Genomic DNA, 20,306 nt, shown 5'->3' with positions numbered 1-20,306 from the left:
AATTTTACAATATGTAGTTCAAAATTTACCTACAATTTAAAAATATTATGATAGTGGTTTTGAGTTTATAATATTTCTAAGAATACAATTAATCAATTTTCATACATATTTCAAACTTGCAATGAATAGTTTGAAGTTTGGCCACTTGTAGTTTTGACATATGTTATCAATTGATACAAATGATTGAAGTACATTTAAACCCCTAGCAAAAAAAATTCAACTCTGAAGGCAACTAAGTGGGTTAACATGCCCAATAGCTAAACCATAATAATTTTGGCAAACAAATTGTGTTGCATATGACAATGTTGAATTTATATCTATATTTCTCACAACAATATCTTTGCATGGCACACTCTCACTACATACGAATTTCACTGCTTGTTCTTGTGTTGATGTCCCTCTAATGTTTTCATAAGTAACATCTTGAATTTTCACTACCAAGTTCTTCACAAAAAAACAAATTAAATAGTTAGAGAATTCTATATAATTGATCTCAATTTTTTTTTAACAAATTAGAGAGTTAAGTCTTTTACCTGACTTTCACAAGGTTTTGAAGAGTCACAATAATTTTGATCTATAATTATAGGGTAATCAACGTTTTTGACCGTAATGTTCGAAAACAATATTTGTCTTTTATAACCAGAACCACCCTATATGCATAAGTAAAGAAAGATTAAAATTTTGATATATATAACATGAAATCAAATTTATATATATGTGTGTGTGTGTGTGTGTGTGTGTGTGTGTGTGTGTGTGTGTGTGTGTGTGTGTGTGCATGCATGCATGTATAGTATAATGTTTAAAAAAATTATGTTTGAAGTGTAGGTAGATGATTTCGATATATAGACATGTGCTAATCTTTGACTCTTGGTTGAAAAGATGTTATCAAAGATTTAGCTTTAACTTGTTTAGTTGTCTATTTGAAATAATAGAAATAGGTGGGCTCTACTTTAAAAGTTCCTATAATTATATATTAACCAACTAAACAACTAAAAATTTAAAAGATATACTATTTAAACTTTAAACATAAAAAAATGATATTCACATTATTTAGAATCAAGCTAAACATACAAGCCTAAAAAAAAGATTATTAGAAATCAATTGACTAGCCAAGTCTTGATTCTTGCTCCATTGCTTGATCCATCAAACACTACATCTTTGATGTTTATTTTCTCTACACTTGATTTTTCTCCATCCTCTCCTAGGCTTCCAATGCTACAAAATTGGGACAAATTTTGGAACCAAACCCTTGTCATAAATGTGATGAATTTATGAAAAGTAAATGGTTATCACTTACCTAATGCCATGTCCTGGTCCACATCTAATTGTTTGAATATCAACATTGTATGTTGTTGACACCCCATATGTAATAGAAATGCAATCATCCCTTGCACAATAGCAAATTTACAAGTAAATAAGTAAGACATCTTTTTATGGATAATATATAAGAAAAATATGTTTATATAAAAAAGTAACGAGCATGGTAAAATAATGTTATATGATCTAAAATATTGATGATAAATTAGACCTTGTTAAATTAAAAAAAAGATTACAGTTAAACTCCATAAAATTCCTTGATTAGAATTTAAAAAAAATAAAATAAATTATAATTATACATTTTAATGATAAACTCATTTATAAATTAATTTTATAATAAATAATTCATGTATATTTTCATATTTATTAATTTTAAATAGCAAAATTTTGCTATTTGACATTTTTCAAATGTAATTTAAAAATAAAAATCATGATGAAATCTACATCACATTATTTCTTTTTTATTCATTCCAAGATTACAAAAAGTATTCAATAAGACAAAAATAAACCACTATTGAAAAACTTTGAATTTATTTTTCTAAATTAAAATATGCTCTCTCTCTCTCTCTCTCTCTCTCTCTATATATATATATATATATATATATATATATATATATATATATATATATATATATATATATATATAATCAAATGTAAATAATTTTATAAAAAAAAACACAAAAAAGAAAATATAGATTACTTGTTGAAATGTCACAATTATAAATATGTGCATCCATAACTCCTTGTAAATGAATACCATCAATGTTTGGACTATCTTGTGGAGATCTTATCGTAAGTGCACTCATAAAGATTGCAGAGGAGTAGAATATTCCAAGATGCATTTTTTGGCTATTTACAAAGTGGAGATTTGTCACAACAATGTTCTTACAATCATGGATATACATTGCCTAAAAGAAAGAACAAAGTAGTCAAAACACAACAAAGTATTTCATAAATTCAAATAAAAGAAGAGTGATTGGTTCATGAGCATATTGTAGGTGCATCCGTGCAAGGCTGATTATAAACAATAGTAAATAGTCAGATTAAATGTAAGATTACAATGGTATATCATAGTTTGCATTAACTATTAGAATATTATTTTCTTTACTTTGTATGAAGAGTGGAGGAAAATAACTGCAAATTTTCATGAGTTAAATTTAAGTAATTATACATGTGATAACTGAAAGGTGATTTGTATTATACATGATAAATTAATAAATATAATTATAATTAAGATATTAATTGGTAGAAGAAAAATAAAACTTACATTTGTCTTGTTAATTTTGCAAGATTGTTCCCACTAAAGATGACTTTGTCCATTTATGATACCTCCACCACCTATATGGAGGCAAGTGATTCCTAAAAACTCAAGCCATTTACTTGTATTTGCATTTTTCCACTCAAATTGTTGTGGAACAATTATTGACCCTTCAATTTGTGTATCAAATACATGCTCAACATTATCATTATTATAAATAAGGCATAACCAAATAAAAAACAATGTAACTTAAAAAATACTTACAAGAAAATAAGAATCTTAAATTCTGATACTAAATAATTCATGAAAAATACAAACATAATTGCTTTAAACAACAACCAAAAGGTCCTAAGTTCCATCTATTAATACTTGCACTAGAAGGGGTGTAAGGAATACACCTATAGAGAATTACACTTAGGGGAATATTATTGTGGTAATGGTATGTAAGTGCTAAAGATTAAAGTTCTTTCTTAATTGCTCATAAAAGACAAGTTGAGATTTATTAAAGAGCTAAAAGGGGAGGACATTAAACCCTTGGTGGGTGGTGGAGTTTATGTCTTCAAATTAGAAAAATAGACGTGGCAATATCTATGAGTTTGAAGGGCTCTACAGTAATTATAGAGTTATGTCACTCTCATTTATTACATAACAAGGAGTGTCACATAGTGAAAATAGGTTGAAGACTCTTGAGAATAATATACATAAATGTTACAATTCTTATTGAGAGAAATACTTCAACTCGTTGACATTTACCTTCATTTAATATATTAAAATCAAAATTTGTATAGAATATAATAAATAATAACAAAAAATAAATTTTACACAAATTTACAAAACCCCAATAGAACATAATTTTTAAAAAAATGGGACAAACTAAAACTAATCTTTATACTATATTTTTATTTTATCTATTCATCATAAATAAAAAATGGATATGAAAATATCTATACGATCCCTAACAAATTCAAATTAGATTTAACAATTATATTTGTAGATTCTAAAATAATACAAATGATATGAAGTGAAATTTAAAAATTAAATACATTAATAGTTGATTGAGTCTTGACAAGTGGAAAAATTAAATTAGTAATTAACACTTTTATACATAATGTTTTCTATATAAAATTAGGTATTAAAATTTTCATACTCTATTTTTCTTTTTCTTTTGAGTGGGATTTATGTTTTAGTTATTGTATTAAATATAATACTAAAATAAAATTTAGACTGAAAATCTATTATATTTAAGTTTGATTTTACTTTAAGCTTTTTCAAATAGATCTAACTTAAAGATATCTCAAGTAGGATTACTCAATATTTTAAATATAATATATTTTAATAGTTTTCAATACACATGACAATATGCCCTCTATATATATATTATAAATCTTAGGACAACTTTGTCATGTCAAAATTTATATATTTTATTTCTTACTCTTAGTTTTTTAGTACATATGATACTAAACAATTTTTACATAAGACAAATTTATTGTGTATTATATTCCTTATGCTAGGTAGTATAGGATCTTTATCCTTTGTATGGTTGGAGTGATTCATCCAAGTAAATTATTTTGGAATGTGAAGTCATCATAGACAACTACTAGTTGTGGTTAAGTCATCAAATTGGGTTGAGTCATCATATACACTCACACAGTTTGAATGAGTCTGCTTACAATTAATAGTAATTTCAAAACTTACTATAATAAGAAAGTTTGCATAAGTCATATTACTATAAATAGTAAGTTATTTTGGTGATTTACTAGAAATTGTAATTTTGAGAATTGTTATACACGTTGCATTAGTTAAACTTACTAAATTTAGTAAGTGGTCTATAACCTGGACTTTGAAATTTGGTTTTATATCAACTCAAAGCAATGTTTATTTACACATTTTAAACATTGTTGTAATTATGGAAATTCCTAAGAAATAAAGTTGTTTTACCTATGGTTTTTTACTAGTAAAATTTTTACCATGTTTTTCTACGTAAATTTTGTGTTGTGTATTTTCTCTTCTCTACAATTTTCTACACTTGTTAATTTTATTACAAATTGGTGAAACATCCCAACATGGAGACTAGATCTTAACATGCAAAACATGGGTCAATGAGTTTGACTCAAAATCACACAGTTAAATCCTGATAGCAATATCATAATTTGACTTACTGTTGAAATTATCTCCTACTTATCAATGAATTGCCTTGCTAAAAAAAAAAAAAACTAAATGATGATTTCTAACTATTACTTCTAAGGAGTAAATGACTACTTCAATATCTTTATCTTTAGCATTAGGAGTGGATTGATGCTTGAAAAAGTTTCACAAGACTAACATAACCTATTATTTCAAACTAAAAATAGTCTAACATTTTTACAATCCCTTTGAAGGGTCTTTCAATTAGTTCCCCATAATATACATGTTAAATTGACAATGTATCATTAATAAAATATTATGATATCATAAGAGAGATTAGATGAATTAGTCAATAATTTATAGTAGAGTATCTAGAAAGCATAGCTTCACCATATTCATCATTTATCTTTAGAAAAATCATGGTTTTTCATCCTTGAATATGAGAATTCAAATAGTAGTGCTCAAAATAGGGTTCCAATTAGAATTTTGTGTGTAGAATGTTGAATGAATCTTTTTTAAGAAGGCATCCTTCTCATGATGTCATTAAAACTCCTTTCCAATTTATTGTTGGGAAATAAAACTCACTTAAATGGATGAGTTTTATCTTCCATAGATTGAGGGTATTTGAGGATTGGTAACCTAAAATAAGGTAATAGGTTGCAACATATAATACAAAAAATCTCTTTTCCCACTTGCATTTGAATGATTGAATTAATTAACCTTCATCCTTTGTTTGTATCAATTTTTTACTAATAGAACAATCAATGAGTTGCATAATTTCAATCCTTTCAAGACCTCCAAATGTCCACATCAAACTGAAGCTTTATGATGATAACAAGATGTCAATGCTTTCTAAGTTACTAGTACAAGGTACAAGGTACAAGGATGCCATTTTGAAATAGAAAATTGGCCCATATGAAAAAGGATACAATGCTACTGCATTTCAATATAGTTATTGATAGACGTGGACCACTTGTTTGTGAGAAACTAACTTTCATTCTAAATGCTTTGGTATTAGCTAGTGCCTTAAAATTTAGTTAACATTCCTTTTTATAGAATTATATAGAAATCAAAACAAAAGGACAAATAGTAGTAAAATTTGGAAAGTAAATTGAAGATCATTGTTGTGAGGTAAGAAATACTATTTGAATGACCTTCAAATGAGAGATTCCTAGAACTCTATGTGAATAGGTCTCGCAAAAGAAAGAAGGCATTCTCATTTTCCTTCTAGTCATATTTTTCTTCCTCAACCATCCTAGGTGTGTCCTCAACATTATATGTAAAACTTTTAAAGACACTAACAAACATGAACAACATTATCATAACTCTTTTAAGGCTTTAAAATTTTATCCACACATAAAATGCAACATTCATTTGATAATAACAAAAAGTCCATTAGTGTACACAAACTTCTGGCTCAAAGTCTTTCTCTTAATGTAATAAGTTCATCAAAGAAAGTCTCTTGTTCCAATTAACATCATAAAAGTTTCTTAGAATATGTCCTCCCACATTGAAAATATTTTGAGGATCTAATTTTACAGATAAATTTTTCCCATGTGATTTGATGCACTAAATTTCATGCATGGAAGTCTTGTCTTATGAAAAGAACAACCTTAAGTATGTCAAATTTTAGCTATAGGACATAAACTTATTTGTGAAAAAGATAATATCATTGTTTATTTAGCTCACTAATTTGAAATGCATGCAGTATTGGAAGCTCTTCACAACGTGCCTATAAATCTACAAGAAAATTGATAGACCAATAAGAAAGCTAATAGAGTTGGATTTATTTGATAGACCAATATGAAAGCCAAAGAAATATAGTCAACACACAACTTCAAACTTCTAAAAGCATTCAATTTTGTTAGAGTAAAAAATATTTATTTTCATTGACTAAATTAACTTTACTCCTTTCTTAAGATTGCCCGTTATGCACTTGCACTTTCATTTAATAATTAAATATTAATTATTAAATGCCTTTTACCTCCTACGATTTCCCTTTTAGGTTTTACAATCTCCTTCTATAAGGATTAATCTATTGTATATTTTTATAATTCCTTTGTTTGATAAATATATTCTTGCAATTTACAGAGCCAAACCCTTGCCTTCTCTTGTATTTTCATCTGTGTGATAGGTTCTTACATGCAGGCATTCTATGAGATTTGTAGATTTGTCTTTCTCAAATCCTTCATCGTATCAAAGCCAAGTTTGCTACAACTTGTTCATTATTGAAGAAAATAGAGGAATAAGGGTTTGTAGGACCATATTTGATATTTTTGGGGTAATTTTCATTGGATATGGGGTCTAAATTTTGGTGTACTCTGGGATCAAGCAGACCTCACAACACCCAAAAACCCCTTTTTCCATATAAGGAACTTTAATTTTGGAGACAATTGATTTATGTGATAATTGTTTTGCCTCTAAGGCCTGTACGACCCTCTTTGCATGCAAAAAGACATGTTTTTTGCAAAAAAAAATTTAAAAAAATTAAATTTGGCATTTAAAAATATGACATGCATTTTTTTTACCGCTTCACTAAGCGTCCACCCTGACGCCACCCAATGACCACCTAGGCACCACCCAATAGATAAGCTACTGTTAACAGAACTTGATTGCACTTAGCCCAAACTCAATCACCATACCAACCATTCTCCACTACCATGTCACCTCCACCATTGACTGCCACTAATATGTCAGTCAAGCTTTCAGCCCTTGAAAAGACCACATATGGTCACATGCGCACCTAGGGGTGTCTTTTTTAGGACCTAAAAGGGGGGTTTTAGGCCCTTTATTCCCTTGTGGAGGGCCTATCAAAATTTTGGTGATATCTGGAGAAAATAATATTATTTATTGGAAAATGAGCTACCATCAAAAACTTGATTATGAGATAGACTCTTTTATAGAGGTTTTGATCTGCATTTTTTCCTAGCATAGTACCTATTTTTGTTGTTGAAGCTAGTTGATCATTCTTCCATTTTGGAGGGCCTAATTTGCTCAAATTAGCTTCAATTTTGATCCAAAAGAAGTGTCAAAAAAATCTTCTTGAGGACTTTCCATATTCTCTATTATTTTCATCATATTTTCTCAAAGGTAGACATGATACTCAAGTGAAGATTTTTTGCTCTTCTCATTGTATAAACATTCTTTCTAGTTGTTGGGGTTCCTTTTTTTGCATTGTGGGGGATGTTTTTAATTCTTGTTTATCTCATTTACATCAGTTAAACAAAACTATAAAAAAATAAATACCTTCTAAAATAATGGAATAGACCTCTTCTTGTCTAGTTCCTCTAAACCCACATAACTATCACGCATGTATTAAAACTAGAGCCTAGAAAACCATGAAAATAAACTAGCAATAAGAAAAGACGAAACTGAAACAAAAAACACTAGAAATATCTTGGGAAAACCCTTCAAGAATGAAGGGAAAAAACCCAGCCACACAAAACAAAAATATCTTTATTGATAATGAAATGTTCAAGTGTACAATGTCAATCACTTGATGTGAAAATATATAACAATAGGATAGACTCTTCATATTATAACCAAAGATCTCTTGAGTTTCTCATAACTCTTATAATTAAATATGACTCTTTGAGTATTCATGCCTTAATGCATATGAATGACACATGTCATTTACATTTATTATTACAAATTAAACTTAAGTGTCCTTTTCAATTGAAGATGACAATAACAATAATAACGTCCAAATTTTGAGAGATAAAGATCTCTATCACAGCTACAAACTTTAACACTCCCTCTTAGCAAGAGAGAGATCTTTAGCTAAACAGTCACACAAAGCTGCAACAAAAAATGTTAATGATACTTTCTAATTATAAGTATTCAAAACATAATTCATGGAGTTACTCAACATGAACACTTGTAACAATGAATCATAAACATGAAACTTTGTAACAATCAATCATATTCATGGAATCACTCAACATGAAATCCTATAACAAGCAATCATATTCATGGAATTTGTAAGACTCATAGCTAAGCCTTTATTCACGAACTCTCTCAATGTGAACTATCATGGAATCTCTCAACATGACATCAAACTCCCATCATGAAATCTCTCAACATGATGACATCATGGACTCTCTCAACATGATGTTCACTATCGCATAGTGAAAGAGTTATCATAGCTGATCTTACAATCTCGTTTATTCACACAGGAATAGAAGTAGGCATAACAAAATTAGACTTATTTCCATTAAGTCAAATTATAGAAATACCACAAGTATCAAAAGCATGTATGACAATGAAGGAGATTTCATAAGCACTCCCTCTTAATTATGAAGTCTCCTTTTGAATCTAACATCTCCCAAAGCAACCTATTTCCTTTCTTGTTGCAGCTACAATGAGATATAAAAGATTAATTAGTCAAATATGCCAAACAATAGCATACTCTATTTCTAGCAATAATCATAAATACTCATCTCTTTGTGGTCTAATCTCAATAAACACACAAACAAAGAGATTTAGAATAATGCTTGTAAATATCATAGCATTAATATAATTATAAGAATATAATATAAACATAACAATAATACTTATCTCTTCAATTCCATGCAATACTATTTCACAACAAAGTCGTACTTTATAGATGAAGAATGCAATCACATCTGAAACTCTTTTCTAGCGAGAATCTTAAATTCTCCTTGAGAAAAACATAAGCTCCCTCTTAGTGTTATATCTGTAGCAAAGTTGGTCTCATTGTGCATGATCCACTTCCAAAAGAATCAATTCATGATGACCAAAAGCTATATAGTTGTGCACTCCTTTACAGGCTCACTAAAATATTTTTTTTCTTTTCTTTCATAGGAAGACCTTTGAGCTACCATTTCTATGCTTAAGTCCTCTTCATGGTCAAAATGCTTCTGTAGAGGTAAAATACTTGCAATATTAGAGGTATAGCTCCCAACAGATGCCTCTAAGAAAAGATCTTTTACTAAAGCTATGGCGGTCTTTAGCAGATATCAAATTTTTCTTTATAACAATGATCCAAGAGCAAGGATGTTTTCCACTGGCCACCATAGGTGCAAGCCCATAGGGAGTCTACTCATGCGTGCTTGATTCCCTATGTTCTGATTCCTTTTGTATAATTTCACAACTTTGTTCATTTTCTTCAGACAACATGGTGACTAACACTTCAACTTCATTTGAATATTAACCTAGAGGGAGTAGTGTTGAAGGAATAATCTTGCACGTTGACAATCACTACAATTTATGGATTTGATGTGCTTGTTTAAAGCATTTAAATTTTTTTTTTTCAGCTTCTTCAGCCTCTACAAGTAACTTGAGCTTGTGCTAAATGATGCAAATCCTATCCTCAACTTGCAAGAGCTTCCTCCACCTAATAATCATGTAAATGAAGAGTCCACCACACACCACAGCATAAGAATCCTAGACATATGGGAAAGTCTGAGCATGCTCCACACTTCTCCGCCATTGATCTTTCACCTTCTTTTGCAATGGCCCCAACCCTCTCTCATCATCGCTTCCCATTCCAAGGTACAAAACAAAGACAACAAAATAAAAAAGAGAGCAAATAAGAAATTTTAATGCAAAAATCCTAAAGGAGTTTCCTGAAAACCCCAGGTTTTAGGCCCAAAACACAACAGTCAGTGATCAAATAATAGCAATGATGTTTTGATAATAAAAAGTGTGTGGCAAATTACTAAACCATGAAATATAATGGCATCAGTTACAAATTATCTAATCCTATAGAGTTTTGCATGCCTTGTGAAATGCTTCATACAAGTAATGCATTGAAAATTGATTTATAGTAATGATGAAGCCGCTCCATGCACATTTTGAATTGACAAAGCATACGGCAAGTGCTAAAAAGATTTTGATAGTGAATGTGAGTGTTTTCATTTGAATATATTAAAAATGACACCATGAACACAATCCAACATGACAGTTATAAAAAATAAAATATCGGACATGCATTGCACATAATTGACAAGAACGAAGGGATGCAAAGAAATAATAGACCCCTACAAGTGGTGACACATGCACAAAATGAATATTATGACCCACGAAAGTGGAAGGTTTCCACCCTTGATATAGAAAGGAGGTTGTACTATGATGTGGAACTGGTGACAAATATACCTGAGCCTTAAAAGGAATATATATTAAAAAAAAAAGAATCTTGACAAGTGCCATCATAAAAATAGATGGAGACAAGCGTAACCAATGCCGGAGCTAAAATAAAGCCACCGAGAAAACAACAAGAAAGTCTGATGACATTAAATTTGATGCCTTTAAATGGACATAAGACAAAAAAATTGATTTAATGCCAAAAATAAGAGAAGAATAATAAGAGAGGATTCTAAAAAGCTTGCTATCATATGAAGAAAACTTATGACACTTTGACATATTCACAAAGATCTGCAAAAAAAATAGAAATACATCCCTTCAAAATATAAATCATCCATAAGAGGATTATCGCAAGTAAAAGAACCAATGATGCAATATGAAGACCGATGAGCTTCAACCTAAAACTGACAACAATAGAAGCATAAAAAAAATGTGATGAAAGCAACACATAGAATGCAGGAGAACATGGAACCATAGGAAAAAAACACATAACACCTAGTAGAATGATACTTAAATCATATAACATCAAAAATATCAAAACTCTAAAGCATAACACTCTCGAATTGCTAAAATATAGAGGTAATGAACAAAAGTGACTTCTTTTAAGGTTGATATATAAACTGGCTCTGATACCATGTTAAAACTAGAGCCCAAAAAACCACGAAAAATAACTAGCACTAAGAAAAGACAAAACTGAAACAAAGAACACCAGAAAAATGTTGGGAAAACCCTTTGAGAATGAAGGGAAAAAACCCAACCACACAACACAAAAATATCTTTATTGATAATGAAATGTTTAAGTGTACAATGTCTATCACTTGATGTGAAAATATATAACAATAGGAGAGACTCTTCATATTATAACTGAAGATCTCTTGAGTTTCTCATTACTCCTATAATTAAATATGACTCTTGAAATATTCATGCCTCAATGCATATGAGTGACATATGTCATTTACATTTAATATTGCAAATTATACTTAAGTGTCCTTTTTAGTTGAAGATGACAAGAATGATAATAACATCTAGATTTTGAGAGATAAAGGTCTCTATCATAGCTACAAACTTTAACAACATGGACAACCACCATGAAATGACCTCTCCATTCAAAGGGTTTGTGGTCTTATTTAGATGATGTCCAACTGGTTTTCTAGAGTTCCTTTCAAAACTTGTAGCACAAGAATAAGATGGATGAGGCCATGGGTTTTATTTTTTTGAATGTTTCAGATAACTTGCAGTTTCATCTTGATGGGTGTGATATGCATCGAGAGATGTTGGCCAAGTTCAAGGACTTGTTTGGTACCATCAACGAGTTCAAAGAACTTCAGATTAAGGCAGAGATGACATCACTTATAACTACTAATTTTCCCTCCATTGATGACTTTTTGATGAGGTTTAAACAACATAGATCTTTATTACATAGTTGTGGGAAAGTGAAGATTGATAAGGAGTGCATTTATCTGATTCTATCAAAGATTTAAGGAAACTTTTAGATCTTATCATCTACCTTCCATTCCAGCATGGATGCTTTGGGTCCTAGATTTACCATGCCATATTTGAGTTATTCTATGATCAATTGACTAGAGAGAAGGCCAAACTTACATAGTTGGAATCTCTAACATGATAAAAAAACTAAACATTTGTTTCTCAGACATCTACATGGAAGCTAAAGTAGAAACTAAAGAAAAAAATAGACTCATTTGGTAGTGAGAGTTCCTCCAAGAAATATCCTAAATTAGATTCATGGAAGTCCACTCTGAAGGGTAAACCTTCTAAATTTGGTGAATCTTCCTCCAAGATAAATAAGTTTACAGGTGATCCTTGCAATTTTTGTGGCAAGGAAGGACATCTAGTTTCTAGGTGTTGGAAATGTTTTGAGGCTTTAGAGGAGGCCATGCAACACATTAGTATTGATTCTTTGAAGCCACCACCTCCTCCTTCAGGGAAAGGATTTTCTCCTTTTGCATGATATTTTTATTCTCCTACTACTTGGATCATTGATTCAGGTGCTTCGCACCATATGACACACTCACCTGATTTGATTACGTCACTTTCTTAGAGTGTTACTATAGAAACTATAGTTGGTGACTTTGCACAAATTTTAGTTTTAGGTCATGGTGCTATTTCATTGGAGGGTGGTTCTCTATAGGATGTTCTATTGGTTCCAACCATTTCTATGAACCTCATATATATCTATCAGATTTATCATTCTAGCTCTGGTAAGAAAGTTGAGTTCTCACTACATCATGTGGTTATTTGAGATCAACATGACCCTGATTTGGTTGTTGCTACAAGGAGTGTTGATTTATAATCTCACTTATATTAGTTTGATAGATTTGAGAGCCCCAATTCTACAAGTGCTTCTCTTTTTTATCATGCAGTTACAATGAGAATTTTTCGCATGAGTGTTTTGGCCATGTCAACTACAAATATTTACAATAGATGAGTACACATGACCTAGTGAGTGGGCTACCTTAGATATCTTGTACCGATGGTGTTTGTTGAGGTTGTAAACTTGGAAAACATCACAAAGATCCTTTTTCAACATGTAGATCCACATGTGCTATGGCATCGTTGGAGTTGATACACAATGATCTTATGTCATTTCTCACTTCATCTTTTTCTCGTACCCAATATGTGCTTACCTTCATAGATGATTTCTCTAGGCACACATGGGTGTACTTCTTGAAGTACAAGTCTGATGTCTTTGATTCATTTAACAATATTTAAGACATATGTTAAGAAGCAGACTGATCTTTGTGTCAAGTGTATACGCACTAACAATGAGAGGGAATATGTGAATCAATCTTTCACAAATTTTTGCATTGAGCATAGTTTACAACACCCCTCAATAGAATGTGGTTGCTTAGATAAAGAATATGGCAGTACGAGAGATGGCCAATTGTATGATGTAGTCTCAAGCTATGACTTATTCATTTTAGGCTAAGAAAATCAATTATGCCAACTATATTTAAAATCATATTCCTTACAAGGCATTACAAAATTGACTCCTAAGGAGGCTTGTACTCATGTGAACCTCAATGTTTCTAAATTCTGTATGTTTTGTAATGAGACTTGGACATTTATTCTAGATGCCAGAAGAAAGCCATGGAGAGGTGTTGTGATGTGGAGCCTAATTAGATTCAAAGGTTTATTCGATGTAGTTTCCAACTAGATTATTTCTATGGGGGTTTGGAGGCAACGCTCCCAAGATGGGGTCAAGCAGGGTCCTGGGACAACACCCCAAGTGTGCTTCCTATTGTAGTATAGGGTGGGGTTGAGGGGCAACGCTCCCATGGGGATTTTTGAGGCCAGCGACCTTGAAGCCAAAAATTCCCTTATATTGTAAAAGGCATTGGCTACTATTTTTCTATTATTCTAGCCCTAATTTTGTAAGCTACAAAAAGCTTGTATAAAAGGCTTAGAGTTAGGGATTTTCATAATGTGTGATGTGAAAATTGGTTCTTGTGGCGATATTGAGCTATAAGGGATTACAGATTATAATCAAGTTATAATCATTGGATCATAATAATATTGGACTTACTATTGGTGGATGTAGCCTAGGGATTGGGTGAACCACGTTAAATCTTGATGTCTTGTGTTCTCTTATGTGCGATCTATTATTTTTGATATTTGTTATATTTATATGTAACTATTATTTCTATCTAAGGTTAATCCCAACAAGTGGTGTCAGAGCCAGATGGTCATCATTTGTTTTGCTAGATAGCCATCATTTTTCTTTTTATAGCCAAACCATCATCATTTTTTTAACGATCCTCTATAGAAAGGTCTCACAGTTGAGTGGGAGTCTCATAGTTGAGTGGGAGCGATGGAAGATGAGGGTAAGCTGAGGGTTGACAAGTTTAATGGGCAGAACTTTCAGTTATGAAAAATGCAAATGGAGGACTATCTTTATTAGAAGGATTTATGGAAGTCGTTGGAGGGAAAAACCAAGAATCAGGGATCTATGACAAGTGACAACTAGGATCTTTTAGATAGAAAGGTACTTGGAAACATTTTTAATGCCTGGCACCATCAATGACATTTAATATTACAAAAGTGAAGACAATAGAAGAGTATATGCAAACCCTAGCGAAACTGTATGAAAAGTCCTCTGCTTCAAACAAGGCATTTCTCATGAAGTTTTTATTTAATATGAAAATGACTAAAGGTGGATCTATTGCATACCATTTAAATGAGTTTAATACTATTGATAGTTAGTTATCTTTTGTGGGTATCAATTTTGATGAAGAAATTAGGGCTCTCTTGATTTTGTGTTCTTTGCTTGGAAGTTGGAATGACTTGGTAATGGTTGTAAGTAATTTTATTTTTGGATCTACTACCCTAAAATATGATGATGTGATCGATGTTATTTTGAGTGAGGAAACTTGTAGGAAATCTTCAAGTGGATCTACATCAAGAAGTTTCTTGAATGCACAAAGCAGAGGTAGAATGATTGAGAGAGAAAATAATTCTAGAAATTATGGGAAATCAAGAGGAAAGTCAAAGGGGAAGATGTCTTAATCTAGAGGATCGAGAGATTGCTTGTACTATGGGAAATTAGGGCATAAGAAGAAAGATTGTTGGACTCAAAAGAATAATGAAGGAGATAAACTAGAAGGGAACAAGGAGGTAAATGTGGTAAGTAACAAATTCGAAGTGAATTCTTTGCATCTATCTTTAAAAGTGTTAATGATTCATGGGTTTTAGATTCTAGTGCTTCATTTCATGCTACACCTCCTAGAGGTTATTTCATTGATTATGTCCAAGGGGATTTTTGACTTGTTTATTTTGAGGATAATGAACCTTGTTAGATTGTTGGAAAGGGAAAAGTTAAGATTGAGTTGTAGAATGGAATCATTGGCTACTACATGAGGTAAGACATGTTCCAAGGCTGAGTAGGAATTTAATTTTAGCAGGACAACTTGGTGATGAGGGTTGTGTAGTTACTTTTAATGATAAAAATTGGAAGGTTTCAAAATGTTCCCTTTTAGTAGAAAAAGGTGTGAAAGTAGGGACCTTATATCTTTGTACACATCATATAGTTCCTTCTACTTTGATTGTTTCAGAGAAAAATGAATGTTTGGGAACAATTGCTACAATTGAGCAGGGAGAACAAATAACTGCTATAGATTCTAATAGAGCACTGTGGCACAACAGACTTGGGCACATGAGTGAGAAAGGTATGAAATTACTTCATTTAAATAAAGTTTTAAGTGTTAATATGGATTTCTATGAAAGTTGTGTTTATGGAAAAAAAAGAGAGTGATTTTTGTGAAGACTGAGAAGGAAAATAAAGTGAGAAATTAGAGCTTATGCATACAGATGTATGGGTACCAGCTCAAGTATCTTCCCTTGGTGGCTCTCATTATTATGTTACATTTATTGATGATGCAACAAGAAAAGTATGTGTTTATTTCCTTGGACATAAATATGATGTATTTCAAATTTTTAAGAAATGGAAATGCTTGGTTGAAAATGAGACTTGAAAGAAATTAAAATGCCTTAGATATGATAATGGTGGTGAGTATTGTAGTCATGAATTTGAAGATTATTGCTCCATTAATGGTATTCATAAACAAAAAAATATTCCAAGGACTCCACAGAAAAATGGAGTGGCTAAATGCATGAATAAGACTATAATGGAGTGTGCAAGAAGCATGAGGTTGCATGCAAGGTTGCCCTTAAACATGTGGGTAGATTCTTTCAATATTGTTGTGTATTTGATTAATAGAGGTCCCTCTACTCCTTTGAGCTATGGTATTCCAGAGGAAGCATGGACTAGTAAGAAGGTGAGTTATTCTTTTCTCAAAACCTTAAGTTGTGAAGCATTTGCTCATATAGATTCTGAAAATAGAACCAAGCTAAAAGCTAAGTCAAAGAAATGTGTATTTTTTGGATATGACATTAATGAATTTGGTTATAGGCTTTAGGATTTTAAAAATCGTAAAATTGTAATAAGTAGGAATTTCATATTCAATGAGAAAGTATTGTACAAAGATCTATTGCAAAAACATGAGAAGAAAGAAGATGTTTATGTAGTGCTAGATGATATTTCAAAAGATGATGTTCCAACAATTCCTCATGATCTAAAACAACCGCAAAAAAAATACCACACACCCTAGTGAACATTAGATGGTCAACAAGGCCAAGTAGACCTCTAGAAAGATTTTCTCCTTCCTTGTATTCTATTTTACTTACTAATGCTAGTGAACCTGAATGTTATGATAAAGCTATGCAGGTGGATACAAAGATTCAGTGGGAGTCTACAACAAAAGAAGAAATGGACTCTTTGCTGAAAAATAAGACATGAGATTTATGCAAGTTTCCTGCAGGTAAAAAGTCTTTACAGAATAAATTGGTTTACATGTTAAAAGAAGAGGATGGAGGTAAGAAAATATTTAACACTAGGTTAGTTGTTAAAGGATTTGCACAAAAAAAAGGCATTGATTTTGATGAGATATTCTTTCTTGTTGTTAAAATGACTTCTATTCGCAATGTTTTAAGTAGTGTGGCTACCAAAGATTTGCATTTGGAATAGCTTGATGTTAAAATAGCCTTATTTCATGGTGATTTGGATGAAGAGATATATATGACATAGCCACATGGATTTGAGGTCAAAGGAAAGGAGAACTTAGTGTGTAGATTGAAGAAAAGTTTGTATGGCTTAAAGCAAGCACCTCGGCAATGGTATATAAATTTTGATAGGTTTATGCATGAGCATGGATATAGTAGGTGTCATTAAGATCATTATGTTTATTTTAAGAGGTTGGATGATGATAGCTACATTATTTTATGTTTGTATGTTGATGATATGCTTGTAGTTGGGTCTAATATGGATCACATTAAGGGGCTAAAATGCTAGTTAGCACATGCATTTTCTATGAAGTATTTGGGGGTAGCAAAACAAATCCTTGGTATGAAGATTTGTAGAGATAGGCAGAACAAGAAATTGGCATTATCTCAGGCTGATTATATTAAGAAGGTGTTGCAACATTTCTCTATGGAGCATGCTAAAGCTATTAGCACACCTTTACTTGGTCATTTGAAGTTGACTAAGGAGATTTGTCCCAAGACACAAGAAGAGGAGGAAAAGATGTCTGAGGTACCTTATGCTTCTACTATAAGAAGCTTGATGTATGCATTGGTATGTACTAGGCTAGATATTGCACATGCAATGGGAGTCATTAGCAGGTATACGAGTCATCTAGGAATTGAGCATTGGAATGCAATTAAATGTATTCTTAGATATTTGAGAGGAACTTCTAGTAAGTGTTTACATTTTGGGGACTCTAATATTGATTTACAAGGATATGTTGGCTTAGATTTGGTAGGGGATATTGATACCAGGCAAAGTACTACAAGTTATGTATTAACTATTGTTGGAGCAGCTACGAGCTAGGTTTCTAGGTTACAAAAGGTTAATGCTTTATCCACTATAGAGGTAGAGTATGTTGTTGCTACAGAGGCAACCAAGGAGATGATATGGCTTTAGTTCTTCATGGAAGAATTGGGACACCCACAGAGGGATAATTATTTGTTCACAAATAGCCAGAGTGTTATTCATCTTGCAAAGAATTCAACTCTCCATTCAAAGACAAAACACATACAGTTGTGGTACCATTTCATTCAATCAGTTTTGGATGATGGACAGTTAAAGGTGGAGAAGATACATATAAATGATAATCCAATAGATATTTTTACCAAGGTTGTGACAAGGGAGAAACTAAATTCCTCTTTAGGTTTGGTTGGTCTTCGAGATTGAACAAAAATAAAAGAACTATAGTGTCTAGGGTGGTTTGAAATTCCAGTGGGAGCTATAGCTTTAACAATGCTATGATCAGTCTCCAAGTGGGAGGTTATTATTATGGAGTCTGATCAGTCTCCAAGTGGGAGATTGTTGTGATGTAGAGCCTAATCAAACTCAGAGGTTTATTCGGTGTATTTTCCCTCTAGATTATTTCTATGGGGGTTTGGGGTCAGCACCCCTAAAGGGTCCTGGGGAAGTGCCCTAGGTGTGCTCCCTATCGCAGTACAAGATGGGGTTGAGGGACAATGCTCGCACAGGGGTTTTTGGGGGCAGTGCCCCCAAAGCCAAAAATGCCCTTATATTGTAAAAGGCATTGGCTACTATTTTTCTATTATTCTAGCCCTAATTTTGTAAGTGGCAAAAAACTTGTATAAAAGGCTTAGGGTTAGGGATTTTCATAATGTGTGATGTGTAAATTGGTTCTTGCAGTGGTATTAGGCTGTAAGGGATTACATATTGTAATCAAGTTGTAATTACTGGATCATAATAATATTGGACTTGCTATTGGTGGATGTAGCCTAGGGATTGGGTGAACCACATTAAATCTTGGTGTCTTGTGTTCTCTTATGTGCGATCTATTATTTTTTGATATTGGTTATATTTGCATGTAACTATTATTTCTGTATGAGGTTAATCCTAATAAGAAGAAGAGTTGACCACTCATATTTTTTGACTACTATGAGGATGTGAAGTCATACAAGTTGTTTGATCCTAATTATGGAGGTGTCTTGTTTCAATGATATGTCCAATTTGATGAGCGCTATGATCCTCACATGGAGCCTCCATCACTAACCTCTCCCTCACGACCTAGTACTTCCTCTTCTCCTCTACAGGATTACGTATCCTCTAAGAAAGATCCTAAAGATGATCCACCTTCACCACCTCCACCAGATGTTCAAAGAGTGCCCAAGAGGGATCATGATACTATTGATGTAGTTGAACCTATGAAAAAAGATCCTTTAGATTCTCATTGCACTCCTTCTCAAACATCTAGTATTGGACTATTGAGTCATTCTATTTCAAATAATCCATAGATTTTTTCATAGGTGACATGACACTCAGATTGGGATAGAGCTATGGATGAGGAGTGATCTTCTTTGATTACAAACCAAACTTTGGATCTTTGTCATCTTTTGAAAGGAATAAAGTTGGTTTGGTACCGGTGGGTGTACCATACCAAGTATGCTGCAGATGGTTCGATTGATAGGTATAGGGTACATCTTGTTGTGAAGGGATTTTCATAGGTGGAGGGTATTGATTGCTCCAAGACCTTTTCTCATGTCACTTAGATGAATTCTATTCACCTTGTACTTTCTCATACAACTTCTTAGGGATGAACAATATTTTGTATGGATGTGAAGAGTGTCTTTTTGCATAGAGACCTACACGAGGAGATCTATATGGAGCAACCTCAGGGTTTTGTGTAGGACTCTGCTATGGTGTGTAGACTTAGGAGGTCTTTATATAGTATCAAACAAGCCCCTTGGGCTTGGTATGAGAAGATGTATTCCTTCTTTCTTGTATTACAGTTCACACGTTGTTATTTTGGTCCTACAATGTACATTCAATATCATGGGGCTGATCTATTGATACTTGTGCTATATGTTGACAATCTCATTATGATAGGTAGCTCACCCTCTATGATTCTGAGTGCTCATCAAACTTTGAGAGAGAATTTTGAGATGACAAACC

The 20,306-nt window shown here is 32.1% G+C and overlaps 1 pseudogene; it reads right to left on the bottom strand.

The window, feature by feature from the left end:
* Nucleotides 1-216: 216 nt before the first annotated feature.
* Nucleotides 217-20,306, bottom strand: part of LOC149562416 (putative polygalacturonase At1g80170) — a 32,590-nt pseudogene continuing 12,500 nt past the window's right edge.

Source organism: Cupressus sempervirens, chromosome 4, assembly GCF_028749045.1.
Source record: "Cupressus sempervirens isolate cs-2001-9-10 chromosome 4, ASM2874904v1, whole genome shotgun sequence".
NCBI classification, from domain to species: domain Eukaryota; kingdom Viridiplantae; phylum Streptophyta; class Pinopsida; order Cupressales; family Cupressaceae; genus Cupressus; species Cupressus sempervirens.
The sequence above is the reverse complement of the archived record's forward strand: the minus strand, read 5'-3'. Positions and strand labels throughout refer to the sequence as shown.